Here is a 19,636-nt window from a genome sequence, read left to right on the forward strand (position 1 = left end):
CCTGACAGCTGCTCCTTCCTGACCTGTACTCTTGCTGATGCCGTTCTCTCTTCCTGGCCTGCTCCCCAGCCTTCAGACCCACACCCCAAGTCTCTAGTCTGTGAAAATTTCCTTGAATGCTTCTCATTCCCCTCTGGGAAGGATCAATGACCCCTTCCTCTGCACTTCATCTTACAGGGGTGTACTGGGTTGAATAGTGTCCCCTTCCACACCTCAAACTCATGTCCACCTAGAACCTCAGAATGTAACTTTATTTGGAAATGGAGTCTTTGCAGGTGTAATTAGTTAAGATGAGGTCATCGTGGATTAGGGCGGGCCCACTAGGACATTGGCTAGTGTCCTTATGAGAAGGTCACGCGAAGATGGAGGCCACCATAAGCTAGAAGAGGCAAGGAAGTATTCTTCCCAGGAGACTTCAGAAGGAACATGGCCTTGCTGACACCTGTAGTTTGAACTTCTAGCCTCCAGAACTGTGAGAGAATAAATCTGTTGATTTAAGCCACCAAGCTTGTGGTACTTTGTTACAGCAGCCATAGGAAACAGATACTGGGGTGACAGGCTCTCCTGTGAGTCTCTCAGAGGAGGGGGCCCTGGTCTTGTTCATCTCTGAGTCCTGCAGAGAACTTTGAGCAGGTCTGAATCACAGAGACACTAAATACATGTTTGTTGAATTGGACAAATGGAAATGTGGTAGTTTTCTTTCCAGGAAGAGGAGGAGGAATTGGGACGTTATTCATGTCTGGAGATGCCCGGAAGCCCAGGGTGGCTTGGAGGCGCTCTGGGGCGTCAAGGCTTGTAGGCGCTAATAATAGTATTTATCCACCGTGGGCCTTTGACTCCCTCTGAGGAGAGTACTTCTCATACTTAACTGAGAGAGGAGGTGTTCCAGCTTTGTGAGTCATCGGCTGACCTGGAATAACACACTTCAGCTCCCAGCCAGATGAGTCTTGGGTGTGTCAATTTAGAACGCTGTGGGGAAGCTGGAGGCCTTTCAAATGGAGACAAAGTCGGCGCTGGATTTAAAGATTTTTTTCTTTTGTAGCAAGATGAGAAGCTGTCTCCCATGGATGATGGTAGAGAGTAGGCTATGGTTTAGGTGAAAGATGGCCATGCAAGTGAGGGGAGATGTGGTATAATAAAAAGTAAATATGTGGGGCTTCTCTGGTGGCGCAGTGGTTGAGAGTCCGCCTGCCGAGGCAGGGGACACGGGTTCGTGCCCCGGTCCGGGAAGATCCCACATGCCACGGAGCGGCTGGGCCCGTGAGCCATGGCCGCTGAGCCTGCGCGTCCGGAGCCTATGCTCCGCAACGGGAGAGGCCACAACAGGGAGAGGCCCGCGTACCGCAAAAAAAAAAAAAAAAAAAAAAAAAAGTAAATATGTGGCACAAGGATCTATTATACAATATGGGGAATATAGCCAATATTTTCTAGTAACTGTAAATGGATTATAACCTTGAAAATTGTGAATCACTACACTGTACACCTGTAACTATAATATTGTGCAGCAACCATACATCAATAAAAAAATAATAAAAACCAAAAAAGATGTGGTCTTTGGCCCTGGTTCTTGGCACAGAACTCCCCAAACCCTTGGAATTTACTGTCTTCTGTAAGTTAATGGGATGGTTCATGGAGGGAGCCTAGATAACTTCAGGATGGGTGCTCATTACTAGAACAACAAAGTACATGGTCAGAGGGTGCCATCTTTCAGCCCTATCTCCCGGTCTCCAGGGAGGGGAGAGCAGTTCAATTACCAATGGTCAATAATGTAATCAACGGCACCTATGTAATGAAGTCCATTATCAACCCCCACCCCCGCTCCCCGCCCCAAGTGACAAGGTTCTGGGAGCTTCTGGGTTGGTGAACACATCCACAAGCTGGAGGCAGCATGCCTGGGTGAAGAGGGCATTGGAAGCTCGACTCCCCTTCTCCCATCCCTTGCCCTGTTCACTTCTGCCATTTGGCTATTCTTGGGTTGTAGCCTTTGTAATAAACTAGTAATAATCATAGTAAAGTGCTTTCCTGAGTTCTGTGAGTTGTTCTATGGCATTATCAAACCTGAGGGTGGGTAGTGGAAACCCCTGAATTTGTATTTGTCTGGGCAGAAGTGTAGGTAGTACGGGTACCCTGTTTGCACTGGCATCTGAAGTGGGGACCATCCTGTAGGACTCAGTCCTTGATCTGTGGGTTCTGCGCCAACTCTGGGTAGTTAGTGCCGGAACTGAATTGTTGGACACCCAGTTGGTGTTGGGGAATTGGTGGAGGACAGACAGCACTTGGTGTCAGAGAGAAAAACCACACTGGCAGCTATCCAGGATCTCTTATACCCCGGCTGTTGATTCAGTCCAGACTTGTAGACGTGACGGTTAACCTCCTTGTGTCTCTTTATAAAATGGGCACTCTGGACCCAAACAGGAATGTGATCCAGGAGTCCAGGGAGTCCTACCCACCAGAGGAGCCACAGCCCTGGGAGATGTGTCTGAGATCTCCTGTGGAGGGGCTTAGGGCTGCCCTGGATAGCACACAGCATTCCAGGAACGCTGCCAAATCCTACATTCAGCATCTCATTGAATCCTTGTCAGTCCTAGGAGAAAGGGGTATTATTCTCATTTTATAATTGGGGAAGCTGAGGCTCGGAGAGCTTGAATAACCTGCTTAATATCACACAGCTAATAAGTGGCAGGGCCAAGGATTTCTCAGGTCCATCTGGCTCCAGTTGATTAGGGATTTGGGGCAACTGCTTTATTCCCTAAGAGGGATTCCCTTTGACAGGGCAGCTTTTGTGCTGTGTGTGTATGTGTGTGTGCTGGCTGCCAGTAGCTGAGTATAAGTGGAAGAATGCTTTCAATGATACACACAAGGGAGATCTAATGCACTTTCAGATTTGGATTTTAGATTTAGATCTAGATCTAATGCATGTAAGATTTTCCAGTTGCTGAGTTTCTGCTTTTGGTGGACAGCAATGGGGAGGCAGCAGCTTTTCTAACATCCTTCCTGTATATGACCCATTGGGATTGCTGGGAAACTCGTGTGTACCAGTCTTTGTGCTGTTCAAATGTCCCATCCCTATGCCGCCCTTCCTCCTCCTCCCTTCTGGAAGAGCCTCTGAATGACTTGACTCTTCTCTCACAAATCTACCTGGGAGGATTTTTGGACCCTCCCGCCCCCATTCCACCCCTGCAGAATTGACACAGATTTCCAGGAGAGGTGGCTAGGAGAACAGCCAGCCTGTCAACGGCAAGATGGAATGACTTCTCTGCCTCAGACTTAGAGGGACGGAAGAGTGCTGCAGGGTCTGGGGCACAGAGCAGGAGAAGCCCATTCTTGCCCAAGCCGTGAGACCTCCAAGCTCAGAAAGCATGGCACCATGGGCCTCGTGGGCTCCTGTCCCCTTTTGGAACAGCAGGGGGTCAGCAGGGGTCAACGCTCCATCATGGCAGTTTTGCTTCTGTGGATCTCATGCTTGCTGATGCCGTTTTCTGCCATTGAGGTGTTTTTCTACTGCACTGTGTTGAAAGTGCTTGCAGATGGGGGACTGCTCAGGAGGGTTCTGCACATTTCTCCCAGGTGCTGGGGGAGGGGCTCAGTACCCTGGGAAATGTGACACTCTTCCCACGTCGGAGAGCCAGAGTGTGTCTGAACGAGGGTTAGTTCCCACACATACAAGACTTACCTGATGATATCTTGTTGCAGCAAATCCGACTTAAAACTTCATGGGGATCATAGCAATGCCTCTCTTCTTCCAGTAATCCTTCTTATTGAATTCCTCTTATTACATTCTTCTGTTGTGAAAGGAAGACTTGTCCAGACATTCATTCCAACATCTTATCAGGGTTTCAGGGTTGAATGCCTGTTTGTAGATGGTTTTATCAACCGTTCTGTACATGTTTTTCTCCCTAATCTGAAGTGGGTAGGAAATTGAGTCAATAGTTATGATAAGACAGAAAATGATTGCAAAACAGAGACTTGTAAAGCCTCCCCACTAAAGCATAAACTTCAGTGGGGAGAAGACAGGGTCTTTCTTCTTTTTCTTTGAACAGCATGTGTTTTTGCAGAAATAGTGGGGGGTGGTATTTCTCCTGTCTTCTTCAATGCACCAATTGGGGTTTCTCCCTCCTGGAAGTGGAAGATAGAGGTAGTAACTGATTTTTGAAGGGCAGTGGGATGGAGGGGCTGAAGGGGGTAGATTTTCCTTTTTTTCCTACAAGGTTCAGAGGGGGGAGCAGTGTTGGTAGACAGGATATGAAAGCAAGGATTTATTGTCATAACTGAAGACTTGTTTTGCTAGAGAGGAAGAGCACTGCAGCTAGTGACAAATAGCAGATCTTCTCTAAGCCTTCCAATTGCCTTTGGAATGTGTGGTCAAATCTTTTTAGAAATGTATTTAAATATAGGTGTGTCGTGTCCTAGAAACTTGCAACATCTGACAAAGAAGAAGGGGAGCCCACTGAGATATGCTCAGGGTTTTTCATCATCCCCAACCACTGTGATGACAATAAAGGAATTATGATTATCAGCAGTTACACTGGCATACTACTACCTAGTTTATGAAACCAAATATTAACAAATTCATTTAATTCTCGTGGAAACTCTGTGAGGTGAATCACATTGTCCTCATTTTGTAGATAAAGAAACTGAGCCACAAAGAGGCTGCCTCTCATTGTTCAAGTGTTCCACTGGCCCAGATTACCTTTCCATTCCCTGTGCTATTATTCTTCAAGGCCTACCCCAGTGCCATCTTCTCCAGAAAGTTCTGCTTGACTCCCCTCCCCCAAGCCAATGTGATGTTTTTCTCCTTTCTACCCATAGAACACTATATGTGACTTCTCTTAGGATAACTACCGTCTTCCTTGTTCAACACACAGGTGTTCCCCTGTGTGTAGGAAGTACCTCAACAATCACAATTGTTGAATTGAAGGACAAAGGGGTTTGAAGACATGGGGAGTCTTTGCTGGAGCGGAGGGTCTATACTGGGGAAACAGGGGATAGAAGTGGAAAAAGAAGGCTGGGATTTGCTTGGAATGTGTGAGAAGTGGAAGACTGGTGTCAACAATTATCTCAGTTGCCAGCGGCTGCCTCTCTTTGGTCTGGCATATCGTACGTACTGTGTACCTTCTAGGATCTTGCACAAGATAGTATTCTTGGAGGGCATTCTTTTGGCAATACCTCTCAAAAGTTTTCAAGTGCACCAGCAATTCCACTTCTGTAAGTTTATCCTACAGATATGCACAATAGAGCAAAGATACAACCGTGGTACCTCTGTACCAATACCATTTTAATAGCAAAAAATGGGTAACAACCTGAATGTGTATCAATAGTGGAGTGGCTAAATAAATTATGGTACATTCATATTACACAGAAGTATTCAGTCATGAAAATGAAAGAAGTAGATCATTTTACCGACACGGGAAGATGGCCATGGCATAGTAAGTAGAAAAAGTAGGTGCAGAATTATGTGTTTATTATGGTCTCATTTTGGTAAATAAGCACATATGTGCACATTTGCATCATATGTCAGCATCTATGTAATTGTGTATGAATACAGATGGGTGGGTAAACATAGAGAAAGGGCTAGAACAATAAACATGGAACTGTTAACAATGGTTACCCTCAACCAATATGGACGGGGGATGAAAGGATGTCCACTTTTTCCTTTAATAACTTCAGTATGGTTTGAATTTTAAAAAGAGTAATTCCTTTCGTACAAATTAAAAAAAGAAAGAAAAAGAGAAATCGTTGCATAAGAAAGGAGACCGATAGGCAGAGGTGAGCTCTTTTAGGTAGCCCCTAATTTATCTTGAATTCTGAGCCAGGGCTAATTTGTATGGTTCTTCTGGGGTGTTTCCTTGGGTAGCTGGTTTCACACCTCATCTGACTCTTCAGCAACCTTGGTTATGACTTCGATTACAACCTTACCTCTTCTGGCGGAAGGCCACATTTGGCTGCCACAGCTGTGATGCAAGATTCTGTTACCAGGGTTCCTTGTGGGAAGCCAGATCCGCGAAAGGCCACGTCAGATGGTAAATGTGTCAGGCACGCATGGCCCTGGAACCTGAGGTTGGGGATTTTATATATGCATTTTTCAGCTTCAGTATAAGAAATTCTACTACCTAAAGTAAAAGGAGATATTCACATAATACTGGACAACATTTTTTTTTCTTTTCTCTAAAACTCAAGTACAGAGTTGAACCTCTTGTGGAACTAGGTAAGTACTTGAAGAAAGTGCTCCACAAAGACTCATATAGAAATTCTGGGGCTTCCCTGGTGGCACAGTGGTTAAGAATCCACCTGCCAATGCAGGGGACACGGGTTTGAGCCCTGGTCCGGGAAGATCCCACATGCCACACAGCAACCAAGCCCATGTGCCACAACTACTGAGCCTGTGCTCTAGAGCCTGTGAGCCACAACGACTGAAGCCTGTGTGCCTAGAGCCCATGCTCCATGACAAGAGAAGCCACCACAATGAGAAGCCCACGCACCACAATGAAGAGTAGTCCCCGCTCGCTACAACTAGATAAAGCCTGCACACAGCAACGAGGACCCAATGCAGCCAAAATAAATAAATAAATAAAAAAGAAGGAAATTCTGCATTCTGTTCACAAAGCAGGACGGTACTGGTTTCTGATGCACATACCTGCTCCGAGTCATCTAGTGTGCACCCTCCATTAATGAAGCACTCAATGTCTAGAGCTTTGATTCGCCCGTTGTTCATGAATCCCACCTGTCACCAAATGATGGACATTTTACAATATGTTTAGAATTTAATGCTAACCTTGAGCCGCAGTCCAGCTCCTCCATGGGCAGGACTGAAGACAGACCACCCCCGTTTGCTCTGTGGTGGACCACGTCTGGACGTTCTCTTGTTTTTCAGTGCTTGGCTGACAAAGACCTCCTCTGACCTGAATTTTGCTGAGCCCTTTAGTTTCAACGTGTAATTTTCTGGCTTCACAGTCAGTATGGAATTCTAAAGTTTTTGCTTGTTTCCCAGCATATAATTGCTACCCTCTTCTTCCTTGTCCTTGGAAGATTTTCCTTCACTTTTTACTGGATTTCCTTCTAATTTAGTCTGTGGTTTTCCCCCTTGTGGAAAAGTCTCTGGGATTCCAGAGTGCATTGGAATGAATCACAGTGCATCTTTTTACAGGAAAGCCTCTGGGGTCGGGGAACGGACATGGGAATGACTGCTGTCACCTTACTGAGCTAGTGAAGCACTTTGTCACTGATGAAGCATGTAACAAATGTGAGCTCATGCTGCTGTTAGTACCGGGCAGCTTGCATTTTTCTCAAGTTGCCACTCCCTTCCCGCCCACCTGGATCATTTTGTCTGCACAGCCCAGGTTGAAAAGAAATTCCCACTCCCTAGTGTAGTTCTACTAAAAAAGAATTGGCCTTGGTCCCTTTGCCTTTCTGAAATCAGGGATAGATACATTGATGGAACCATTTACCTATTTGGTTATCATCTACTCCAAGGGAACTGCTGGATAGTAAATCAGAGAAGTTAGGAAATGGAGCAAAATGTACAAATTTAGAATTTATGGTAATTCCAAAATTCTTTTTATTTTTAAAATTTTTTTAATATCCTCTCAATTGCCTTTCACCAAAACCTCCACTATTCTTTTTTTTTTTTACATCTTTATTGGAGTATAATTGCAATACAATGGTGTGTTAGTTTCTGCTTTATAACAAAGTGAATCAGTTATACATATACATATGTTTCCATATCTCTTCCCTCTTGCATCTCCCTCCCTCCCACCCTCCCTATCCCACCCTTCTATGTGGTCACAAAGCACCGAGCTGATCTCCCTGTGCTATGCGGCTGCTTCCCACTAGCTATCTACCTTACATTTGGCAGTGTATATATGTCTATGCCTCTCTCTCACTTTGTCACAGCTTACCCTTCCCACTCCCCATATCCTCAAGTCCATTCTCTAGTAGGTCTGTGTCTTTATTCCTGTCTTACCCCAGGTTCTTCATGACATCTTCTTTCTTAAATTCCATATATATGTGTTAGCATATGGTATTTGTCTTTCTCTTTCTGACTTACTTCACTCTGTATGACAGACTCTAGGTCTATCCACCTCATTGCAAATAGCTCAATTTCGTTTCTTTTTATGGCTGAGTAATATTCCGTTGTATATATGTGCCACATCTTCTTTATCCATTCATCTGATGATGGACACTTAGGTTGTTTCCATCTCTGGGCTATTGTAAATAGAGCTGCAATGAACATTTTGGTACATGACTCTTTTTGAATTATGGTTTTCTCAGGGTATATGCCCAGTAGTGGGATTGCTGGGTCATATGGTAGTTCTATTTGTAGTTTTTTAAGGAACCTCCATACTGTTCTCCATAGTGGCTGTACCAATTCACATTCCCACCAGGAGTGCAAGAGTGTTCCCTTTTCTCCACACCCTCTCCAGCATTCATTGTTTCTAGATTTTTTGATGATGGCCATTCTGACTGGTGTGAGATGATATCTCATTGTAGTGTTGATTTGCATTTCTCTCATGATTAATGATGTTGAGCATTCTTTCATGTGTTTGTTGGCAGTCTGTATATCTTCTTTGGAGAAATGTCTATTTAGGTCTTCTGCCCATTTTTGGATTGGGTTTTTTTTTTTTTGTTATTGAGCTGCATGAGCTGCTTGTAAATTTTGGAGATGAATCCTTTGTCAGTTGCTTCATTTGCAAATATTTTCTCCCATTCTGAGGGTTGTCTTTTTGTCTTGTTTATGGTTTCCTTTGCTGTGCAAAAGCTTTTAAGTTTCATTAGGTCCCATTTGTTTATTTTTGTTTTTATTTCCATTTCTCTAGGAGGTGGGTCAAAAAGGATCTTGCTGTGATTTATGTCATAGAGTGTTCTGCCTATGTTTTCCTCTAAGAGTTTGATAGTTTCTGGCCTTACATTTAGGTCTTTAATCCATTTTGAGCTTATCTTTGTGTATAGTGTTAGGGAGTCATCTAATCTCATACTTTTACATGTACTTGTCCAGTTTTCCCAGCATCACTTATTAAAGAGGCTGTCCTTTCTTCACTGTACATTCCTGACTCCTTTATCAAAGATAAGGTTACCATATGGGCGTGGGTTTATCTCTGGGCTTTCTATCCTGTTCCATTGATCTATCTTTCTGTTTTTGTGCCAGTACCATACTGTCTTGATTACTGTAGCTTTGTAGTATAGTCTGAAGTCAGGGAGCCTGATTCCTCCAGCTCCGATTTTCGTTCTCAAGATTGCTTTGGCTATTCGGGGTCTTTTGTGTTTCCATACAAATTGTGAAATTTTTTGTTCTAGTTCTGTGAAAAATGCCAGTGGTAGTTTGATAGGGATTGCATTGAATCTGTAGATTGCTTTGGGCAGTAGAGTCATTTTCACATTGTTGATTCTTCCAATCCAAGAACATGGTATATCTCTCCATCTATTTGTATCATCTTTGATTTCTTTCATCAGTGTCTTATAATTTTCTGCATACAGGTCTTTTGTCTCCTTAGGTAGGTTTATTCCTAGGTATTTTATTCTTTTTGTTGCAGTGGGAGTGTTTCCTTAATTTCTCTTTCAGATTTTTCATCATTAGTGTATAGGAATGCCAGAGATTTCTGTGCATTAATTTTGTGTCCTGCTACTTTACCAAATTCATTGGTTAGCTCTAGTAGTTTTCTGGTAGCATCTTTAGGATTCTCTATGTATAGTATCATGTCATCTGCAAACAGTGACAGCTTTAATTCTTCTTTTCCGATTTGGATTCCTTTTATTTCCTTTTCTTCTCTGATTGCTGTGGCTAAAACTTCCAAAACTATGTTGAATAAGAGTGGTGAGAGTGGGCAACCTTGTCTTGTTCCTGATCTTAGTGGAAATGCTTTCAGTTTTTCACCATTGAGGATGATGTTGGCTGTGGGTTTGTCATATATGGCCTTTATTATGTTGAGGAAAGTTCCTCTATGCCTACTTTCTGGAGGGTTTTTATCATAAATGGGTGTTGCATTTTGTCGAAAGCTTTTCTCTGCATCTATTGAGATGATCATATGGTTTTTCTCCTTCAATTTGTTAATATGGTGTATCACGTTGATTGATTTGCGTATATTGAAGAATCCTTGCATTCCTGGAATAAACCCCACTTGATCATGGTGTATGATCCTTTCAATGTGCTGTTGGATTCTGTTTGCTAGTATTTTGTTGAGGATTTTTGCATCTGTGTTCATCAGTGATATTGGCCTGTAGTTTTCTTTCTTTGTGACATCCTTGTCCGGTTTTGGTATCAAGCTGATGGTGGCCTCGTAGAATGAGTTTGGGAGTGTTCCTCCGTCTGCTATATTTTGGAAGAGTTTGAGAAGGATAGGTGTTAGCTCTTCTCTAAATGTTTGATAGAATTCGCCTGTGAAGCCATCTGGTCCTGGGCTTTTGTTTGTTGGAAGATTTTTTTTTTTTTTTTTTTGCAGTACGCGGGCCTCCCACTGCTGTGGCCTCTCCTGTTGCAGAGCACAGGCTCCGGACGCGCAGGCTCAGCAGCCATGGCCCACGGGCGCAGCCACTCCGTGGCACGTGGGATCCTCCCAGACCGGGGCACGAACCCATGTCCCCTGCATCAGCAGGCGGACTCTCAACCACTGCGCCACCAGGGAAGACCTGTTGGAAGATTTTTAATCACAGTTTCAATTTCAGTGCTTGTGATTGGTCTGTTCATATTTTCTATTTCTTCCTGATTCAGTCTTGGCAGGTTGTGCATTTCTAAGAATTTGTCCGTTTCTTCCAGTTTGTCCATTTTATTGGCATAGAGTTGCTTGTAGTGATCTCTCATGATCTTTTGTATTTTGGCAGTGTCTTTTGTATTTCGGCAGTGTCTCCTTTTTCATTTCTATTGATTTGAGTCTTATCCCTTTTTTTCTTGATGAGTCTGGCAAATGGTTTATCAATTTTGTTTATCTTCTCAAAGAACCAGGTTTTAGTTTTATTGATCTTTGCTATCGTTTCCTTCATTTCTTTTTCATTTATTTCTGATCTGATTTTTATGATTTCTTTCCTTCTGCTAAGTTTGGGGTTTTTTTGTTCTTCTTTCTCTAATTGCTTTAGGTGCAAGGTTAGGTTGTTTATTTGAGATGTTTCCTGTTTCTTAAGGTAGGATTGTATTGCTGTAAACTTCCTCTTAGAACTGCTCTTGCTGCATCCCATAGGTTTTGGGTCGTCGTGTCTCCATTGTCATTTGTTTCTAGGTATTTTTTCATTTCCTCTTTGCTATCTTCAGTGATCACTTCGTTATTAAGTAGTGTATTGTTTAGCCTCCATGTGTTTGTATTTTTTATAGATCTTTACCTGTAATTGATATCTAGTCTCATAGCGTTGTGGTCAGAAAAGATACTTGATACAATTTCAATTTTCTTAAATTTACCAAGGCTTGATTTGTGACCCAAGATATGATCTATCCTGGAGAATGTTTCATGAGCACTTGAGAAAAATGTGTATTCTGTTGTTTTTGGATGGAATGTCCTATAAATATCAATTAAGTCCATCTTGTTTAATGTATCATTGAAAACTTGTGTTTCCTTATTTATTTTCATTTTGGATGATCTGTCCATTGGTGAAAGTGGGGTGTTAAAGTCCCCTACTATGAATGTGTTACTGTCGATTTCCCCTTTTATGGCTGTTAGTATTTGCCTTATGTATTGAGGTGCTCCTATGTTGGGTGCATAAATATTTACAATTGTTATATCTTCTTCTTGGATCGATCCCTTGATCATTATGTAGTGTCCTTCTTTGTCTCTTCTAATAGTCTTTATTTTAAAGTCTATTTTGTCTGATATGAGTATTGCTACTCCAGTTTTCTTTTGGTTTCCATTTGCATGGAATATCTTTTTCCATCCCCTTACTTTCAGTCTGTATGTGTCTCTAGGTCTGAAGTGGGTCTCTTGTAGACAGCATATATATGGGTCTTGTTTTTGTATCCGTTCAGCCAATCTGTGTCTTTTGGTGGGAGCATTTATTCCATTTACATTTAAGGTAATTATGGATATGTATGTTCCTATTCCCATTTTCTTAATTGTTTTGGGTTTGTTTTTGTAGGTCTTTTCCTTCTCTTGTGTTTCTTGCCTAGAGAAGTCCCTTTAGCATTTGTTGTAAAGCTGGTTTGGTGGTGCTGAACTCTCTCAGCTTTTGCTTGTCTGTAAAGGTTTTAATTTCTCCATTGAATCTGAATGAGATCCTTGCTGGGTAGAGTAATCTTGGTTGCAGGTTCTTCTCCTTCATCACTTTAAATATTTCCTGCCAGTCCCTTCTGGCTTGCAGAGCTTCTGCTGAAAGATCAGCGGTTAATCTTATGGGGATTCCCTTGTGTGTTATTCGTTGTTTTTCCCTTGCTGCTTTTAATGTTTTCTTTGTATTTAATTTTTGACAGTTTAATGTGTGTCTGGCATATTTCTCCTTGGATTTATCCTGTATGGGACTCTCTGTGCTTCCTGGACTTGATTAACTATTTCCTTTCCCATATTAGGGAAGTTTTCAACTATAATCTCTTCAAATATTTTCTCAGTCCCTTTCTTTTTCTCTTCTTCTTCTGGAACCCCTATAATTCGAATGTTGGTGCATTTAATGTTGTCCCAGAGTTCTCTGAGACTGTCCTCAGTTCTTTTCATTCTTTTTTCTTTATTCTGCTCTGCAGTAGTTATTTTGACTATTTTACCTTCCAGGTCACTTATCTGTTCTTCTGCCTCAGTTATTGTGCTATTGATCCCATCTAGAGTATTTTTAATTTCATTTATTGTGTTGTTCATCATTGCTTGTTTCATCTTTAGTTCTTCTAGGTCCTTGTTAAATCTTTCTTGCATTTTGTCTATTCTATTTCCAAGATTTTGGATCATCTTTACTATCATTATTCTGAATTCTTTTTCAGGTAAACTGCCTATTTCCTCTTCATTTGTTAGGTCTGGTGCATTTTTATCTTGCTCTTTCAACTGAGTGTGTTTTTCTGTCTTCTCATTTTGCTTATCTTACTGTGCTTGGGGTCTCCTTTTTGCAGGCTGCAGGTTCGTAGTTCCCGTTGTTTTTGGTGTCTGTCCCCAGTGGCTAAGGTTGGTTCGGTGGGTTGTGTAGGCTTCCTGGTGGAGGGGACTAGTGCCTGTGTTCTGGTGGATGAGGCTGGATCTTGTCTTTCTGGTGGGCAGGTCCACGTCTGGTGGTGTGTTTTGGGGTGTCTGTGGACTTACTATGATTTTAGGCAGCCTCTCTGTTAATAGGTGGGGTTGTGTTCCTGTCTTGCTAGTTGTTTGGCATAGGGTGTCCAGCACTGTAGCTTGCTGGTCGTTGAGTGAAGCTGGCTGCTGGTGTTGAGATGGAGATCTCTGGGAGATTTTCGCCGTTTGATATTATGTGGAGCTGCGAGGTCTCTTGTGGACCAGTGTCTTGAAGTTGGCTCTCCCATCTCAGAGGCACAGCACTGACTCCTGGCTGCAGCACCAAGAGCCTTTCATCCACACAGCTCATAATAAAAGGGAGAAAAAGTAGAAAGAAAGAATTAGTAGAAGTAGAAGGAAAGAAAGAAAGTAAGAAAGGAGGGAGGGAGGGAGGAAGGAAGGAAGGAGGGAAGGAAGGAAAAAAAGAAAGAAAAAGTAAAATAAAATAAGATAAAATAAAATAAAGTTATTAAAATAATTATTAAGAAAAAAATTAAAAAAAAAAAAGGATGGATAGAACCCTAGGACAAATGGTGGAAGCAAAGCTATACAGACAAAATCTCACACAGAAGCATACACATACACACTCACAAAAAGAGGAAAAGGGGAAAAAAATCATAAATCTTGCTCGCCAAGTCCACCTCCTCAATTTGGGATGATTCGTTGTCTATTCAGGTATTCCACAGATGCAGGGTACATCAAGTTGATTGTGGAGCTTTAATCCGCTGCTTCTGAGGCTGCTGGGAGAGATTTCCCTTTCTCTTCTTTATTCTCACAGCTCCCAGGGGCTCAGTTTTGGATTTGGCCCCGCCTCTGCGTGTAGGTTGCTGGAGGACATGTGTTCTTCGCTCAGACAGGACAGGGTTAAAGGAGCCGCTGATTCGGCGGCTCTGGCTCACTCAGGCCGCGGGGGAGGGAGGGGCACGGAGGGCGGGGCGAGCCTGCGGCGGCAGAGGCCGGCGTGACGTTGCACCAGCCTGAGGAGCGCCGTGCGTTCTCCCGGGGAAGTTGTCCCTGGATCCCGGGACCCTGGCAGTGGCGGGCTGTACAGGCTCCCCGGAAGGTAGGTGTGGATAGTGACCTGTGCTCGCACACAGGCTTCTTGGTGGTGGCAGCAGCAGCCTTAGCGTCTCATGCCCGTCTCTGGGGTCCGTGGTTTTAGCCGCGGCTCGCGCCTGTCTCTGGAGCTCCTTTAAGCCTCGCTCTTAATCCCCTCTCCTCGCGCACCAGGAAACAAAGAGGGAAGAAAAAATTTCTTGTCTCTTCGGCAGGTCCAGACTTTTCTCCGGACTCCCTCCAGGCTAGCCGTGGCGCACTAGCCCCCTGCAGGCTGTGTTCACGCCGCCAACCCCAGTCCTCTCCCTGCGCTCCGGCCGAAGCCCGAGCCTCAGCTCCCTGCCCCGCCCGCCCTGGCGGGTGACCAGATGAGCCTCTTGGGATGGTGAGTACCCGTTGGCGCCGATCCTCTGTGCGGGAATCTCTCCGCTTTGCCCTCCGCACCCCTGTGGCTGCGCTCTCCTCCGCGGCTCCGAAGCTTCTCCACTCCGCCACCCGCCGTCTCCACCCGCAAAGGGACTCCTAGTGTGTGGAAACCTTTCCTCCTTCACAGCTCCCTCCCACTGGTGCAGGTCCCGTCCCTAACCTTTTGTCTCTGTTTATTCTTTTTTCTTTTGCCCTACCCACGTAGTGGGGGGTTTCTTGCCTTTTGGGAGGTCTGAGGTCTTTTGCCAGCGTTCAGTAGGTGTTCTGTAGGAGTTGTTCCACGTGTAGATGTATTTCTGGTGTATCTGTGGGGAGGAGGGTGATCTCCGCGTCTTACTCTTCCGCCATCTTCCCGGAAGCCTCCAATTCCAAAATTCTTGAAAGGTTTATATCGAACAGCTTAAGAATCTCCCTGCTCCCTCATTGATGGTACTATTTTGCTTAGCAAACCTTTCTTCATGAAAACTTCAGCCTAGCATTTGTCAAAATTACCAAATGACAAAATCAGACAGAAAATCTAGCTATGTGTATGCTATAAGCAATTCCCAAATGAAGCATGTTTGATATAGAAACATTACATTAGAACTGTCCTAACACTCAATCACAAACTTGAAAAGTAGTATTGTTGTCAACCAGATCCCAGCAGTTATTTTTAATAGTGTTTATGCTATAGTTGCATAAAAATGCAATGAACGTGGTTTGAGACAATTTATTTCACTAGTTTATTCTTTTTTCCTATTTGCAAAAAGCTTTTGTGGTGCTTTCATAACCATTTGGTGGAAACACTTGTAAAAAATAATTTTGCAGTTAAAACGGTCAAATGGTTTCCAAACAGTTTCCACTACAAAATAATATTTTTATAGTCAAGAAGTTTTGGTACAACAATGTCTGTAGTTTCTTTCATTTTTTTTTTGTCTTTGAGGAACCACTAACATAAATCCCATTCCTTCAATAGTGTTTTTTTTATCATTATTGGAAATTATTTTTATCATTTAGCTTCTTCATAATTTTACAACAAATTTACTAAAAGTTCCTCATAAAATGTTATTATGAGTATTCAAACACAGCATCCATTTTAATATTGTAGGTACTAAGATGATTGTTCTTAGAATTTAGCAAAATCAAAATAATAGAAAAGGATAAAGCATTCAAATAAAATGAGGCACTTTAATATTTTCATCTTTAATACTTACTTTATATTTTCCAAATAATGGGTGTCTTCTCCCAGTTATTAACATATCATCTTCACAATCAAGAACAAGACGAATGGGGTGACAAAGAAACGAATCTTAGATTCTTCATCCGTCCCACCCACCCACCCACCCATCCACCCATCCACCCATCCACCCATCTACCATCCGCCCACCTATTTATCCATCCCCTCATTTAACTATTTACCCACCCATCCATCTATCCACCTTTCTACCCATCCATCCACCATCCACCCTTCCACCTATATAGCCAACCATTTATTTAACCACCCACCCGTCACTTATATATATTCACTGAGTGCGTATGATATGCTAGGCACTGATATGAATTGATGTATGGCTAAATTACTATTATCTCTGTGTTCTAGAACTCATTGTTTGACGACCTAGCCAGAGGAGATTAATGTCACATGTCAGTTAACTTGTGTTCTCATGGCTTCAAATTTGACCCTCACCTAGATCCAACCATTTTGCATATCCCCACCACTAGTTACAGAGGCCAAAGAGTGTGAACAGGTAAATCAAACTTAACAACACAACTGGAAAAACAAGGCCAAGCACACAGCCTAGGAAGTCTGGATTAGAATCTTCATTTTCAGCTATGAATGCTACTATGTTAGCTAAGTTGGGCCCTTGGGTAGTGAGGACGTCCAGGCTTTCTGTTTCTCTAGGGCAGAGGTTCCCAGACTTTGAAGTGCAGATGAATCGTCTGGAGTGCTGGTGAAATGCAGATTCCTGAGCCTTAGCACTAGGACTCTGATTCGATAGGTTGGGAGGAGCCCTAGAATCTGGACTTTCCTCAGTGATTCTGATGCAGGTGTCTTCAGGTACATGTTGAAAACCACGACTCTACCTCTACCGCAGGGTTTTATGGTCCTCTTTAATGATGAGGACCACCTGGAGTATCAGTTAAATGTACAGTTTCCACACCCATCCCCTGGTGATTCTGATTCAGTGGGTCTGGGATGGGGAGGCAAGAATTTCTATGAGCCCAGGAGACTCTTATTATCAGCAGTTTGGGAACACTGCTCTGGGGACCACTTAGTGCATGGCAGGTGTTGTAGCTTAAGGCACTGGTTCCCACACTTGGCTGCACAGTGGAATCACTGTTTTAAAATAGACTGATGCCTGGGTCAACATGGGGAAGCCTAGGTACTGGGATTTAGATGCTCCCAGATGATTCTGATGTGCAGTCATGTTTGAGAAGTCTTAAATGCACAAAGCTTGGTGGGAATACGATGAATTAATTATCCCTTGCTGACTCCTTGTTGGGTGTGAATACAAAGAGTTTCATCATGGAAAACACTGGGGATGGATTTCAGATTCCACCTTTTCCCCACCTGTCATTGCAAAACGAGACACATATCTGAGTGCTTTGGGACCCTTGAACTACATGGAAGTTGTCAAAGGAAGCAGGACCTTTGAAATTTGCAGGCTGATTCGGGCTTTGACATAGTAACAAAACAAAACAAAAAACAGCCATAAAAAATGAACGAGGAATAACCATTGTAAAGCAATTATACTCCAATAAAGATGTTAAAAAAATGAATGAGAAATAGAAAAGCCAGCGCCATGAACAGAATGAACAGTGAAAGAGCAACACTTCCGGTTGAGTTCAGCCCAGGAGCTCTCTTTGAGGTTGTCATGTGTCAATTGAGCACACATTGAAGAGCAAGCCCTTCTCAGGAGCAGTGAGGGAGAGGGTGGGAGCCTTTTTTACCTCGTCCCACTGTCTTCAGCTGACGGTAGGAAGGAAAAGTTGGGGAGCAGCCTTCCCCCTTGACACTCCACTTGGGCAGGTGACTTGCCCCACCCCTAAGTGGGTCACCTTCCCTGAAGCTCGGGGACGGGGACGGGGCCGCGTCAGCTCTGGAGGTGTTCAACAAATAATACCACTTTTCCTTTATAGAGCAAATTAGCCTATTCAAAGTTCTATGTGCACTTGACTTTTCCAATAACTCTAGGAGGGTGGGTGTTATCTACAATTATAAAGAAAAAGGGACAGGAGGCTGAGTTGCCCAAGGACACTCAGGTGGTTATGACAGCAGCCCAAGTGACTCTCAGGCCACTGATTTGCTCTCAGCTGTGTGCATTTTACGCCCTCCCGTGCCCCCAAGCGTACTTACCTGATAGTGCCCACAGCTGCAATAGCCCTGATACAGCTGGTCCTCCTACCTTCCCGCCTAAACCTCCACCCACTTGTTTTACATGACAGGTGATTCTGTTGATGGGATGTTTAAAGTAGAGGACACTGTTTTCTGTAAAAGGTAGATAACAGGAAAGGTTTACAAGATTGAAATGGTAAAGAAGGTTTTTGCTTCCTGAAACATCACAGCAAAATTCATCGACATCTACTGTCAGTAAAAAACAAAGAAAGAAACAACTGAGATAGTCTGAATCTGTCTTTCAGAGCTTTACTGAGTCTATAAACATTGTTAGTCTCCAGCAGACTTTCCAGCAGAAAAATGGTACTTTCCTAAAGGGAAACTGTCCTGGATTCCTGTCAGAACCTGAATCTTAGACAACCACCTACCCCTAAAGTCCCAGCAAGGGGAAAGCTAGCGAACACCTGACAATTTACTAAAGAAGAAGATATGTTTGCAGCTAAAACCTGGAGCACTTTATGACTGGGGAAATGAAAATGTGCTGTGAGGTGATGTGTTTACTCCAAAGGTTACCTGTAGTGATTATTTTAGGGAAAAATCAAGTACGGAAATAATTAAGTGTTGTCATCCAATCACAATCACATTTAAGCACGAAGTCCATGAATGTACACCTCAAACTGAAAATGGCTGTGGCAGTTCTTTCATTTACTTGACAAGACCAGAAAAATATCAGAAAAGGTTCTGGGGTCTTAGCTGCTCTGCTGATGTCCGATACTTGGATTCTAAGATTCTGCAGGTAAAATGGTGGCCAGCTGTGAGACTGTGGAGGTGGAAGGCCATGACACAATTAGGAAGCTGGGGGTGATCCTGGACCTCACCTGCACGTGGGCTGGATCCTGTGTTGACACGTAAATGTCCAGTTCTTTGTCCTCTGTCTTTGGAATAACAAGCACTCGCTGTGTTTCCATGTAAACCTGTTCCTGTCCTCCAACATGGATTTCTCCTGTCAAGGGTAAGCACAGGGAAATGCCTGAAGTTGTATGCTGGTTGGGGAATTCAAAAGCAGGTGAGACGTGCACTGGCCAGCTGGATTTGTCCTGACCAAGGCATTGATGGATCAGGCGTTTGTCCTGTGACAACTGAGGCCATCTGTTTCAGAGACTGAGGTTCTGGATAACAAGTTGAAAGTGTCTGCTTCCCTTCTTCACTCTGTCCTTGACTAATCAAAGTCTTAGGAATTTTTCTTCTGTTTATTCTATTGCTTCCTACCCCCCACCCCCCAAAACAACACATAAGCCAATTTGAAAGGAAGCGAGAAAAGAGAACTTTGGCAAAATGCCAAGACCTTAGAAGCTGGTCTTTCTGAGAGGAAATCACGTGTTCTCAATGTCTGCTTCAGAAGAACGTTGTGCAAAGATTCTGTGAAACATCCTGAGTCACTTCAGCAATTTGAGGGACTTTTTCAAATGCCTCCTCAATGTTTCCTTGTTCAAGTTTATTTTTCAGGGCACAGGAATGAGTTGTGTTTTATGGCATCCTGAGTGACAGGAAGAAAAAGAGCTCATTCTTTTGACTGTTTTCTTCCAATGGCAATGTGTTCTTACTCAAAAACCAGTAAACTCCTGAAAATCGCCATCTGCTAAGACACACAAAGGAGTCAGGCAAGCAAGGGAGCACATAC

At 43.3% G+C, this 19,636-nt stretch overlaps 1 pseudogene; it reads right to left on the reverse strand.

Moving 5' to 3' along the window:
• LOC116756339 overlaps positions 1-19,636 on the reverse strand; it is a 73,067-nt pseudogene that overhangs the window by 11,550 nt on the left and 41,881 nt on the right.

This window comes from Phocoena sinus, chromosome 7 (genome assembly GCF_008692025.1).
Source record: "Phocoena sinus isolate mPhoSin1 chromosome 7, mPhoSin1.pri, whole genome shotgun sequence".
Classification (NCBI taxonomy): domain Eukaryota; kingdom Metazoa; phylum Chordata; class Mammalia; order Artiodactyla; family Phocoenidae; genus Phocoena; species Phocoena sinus.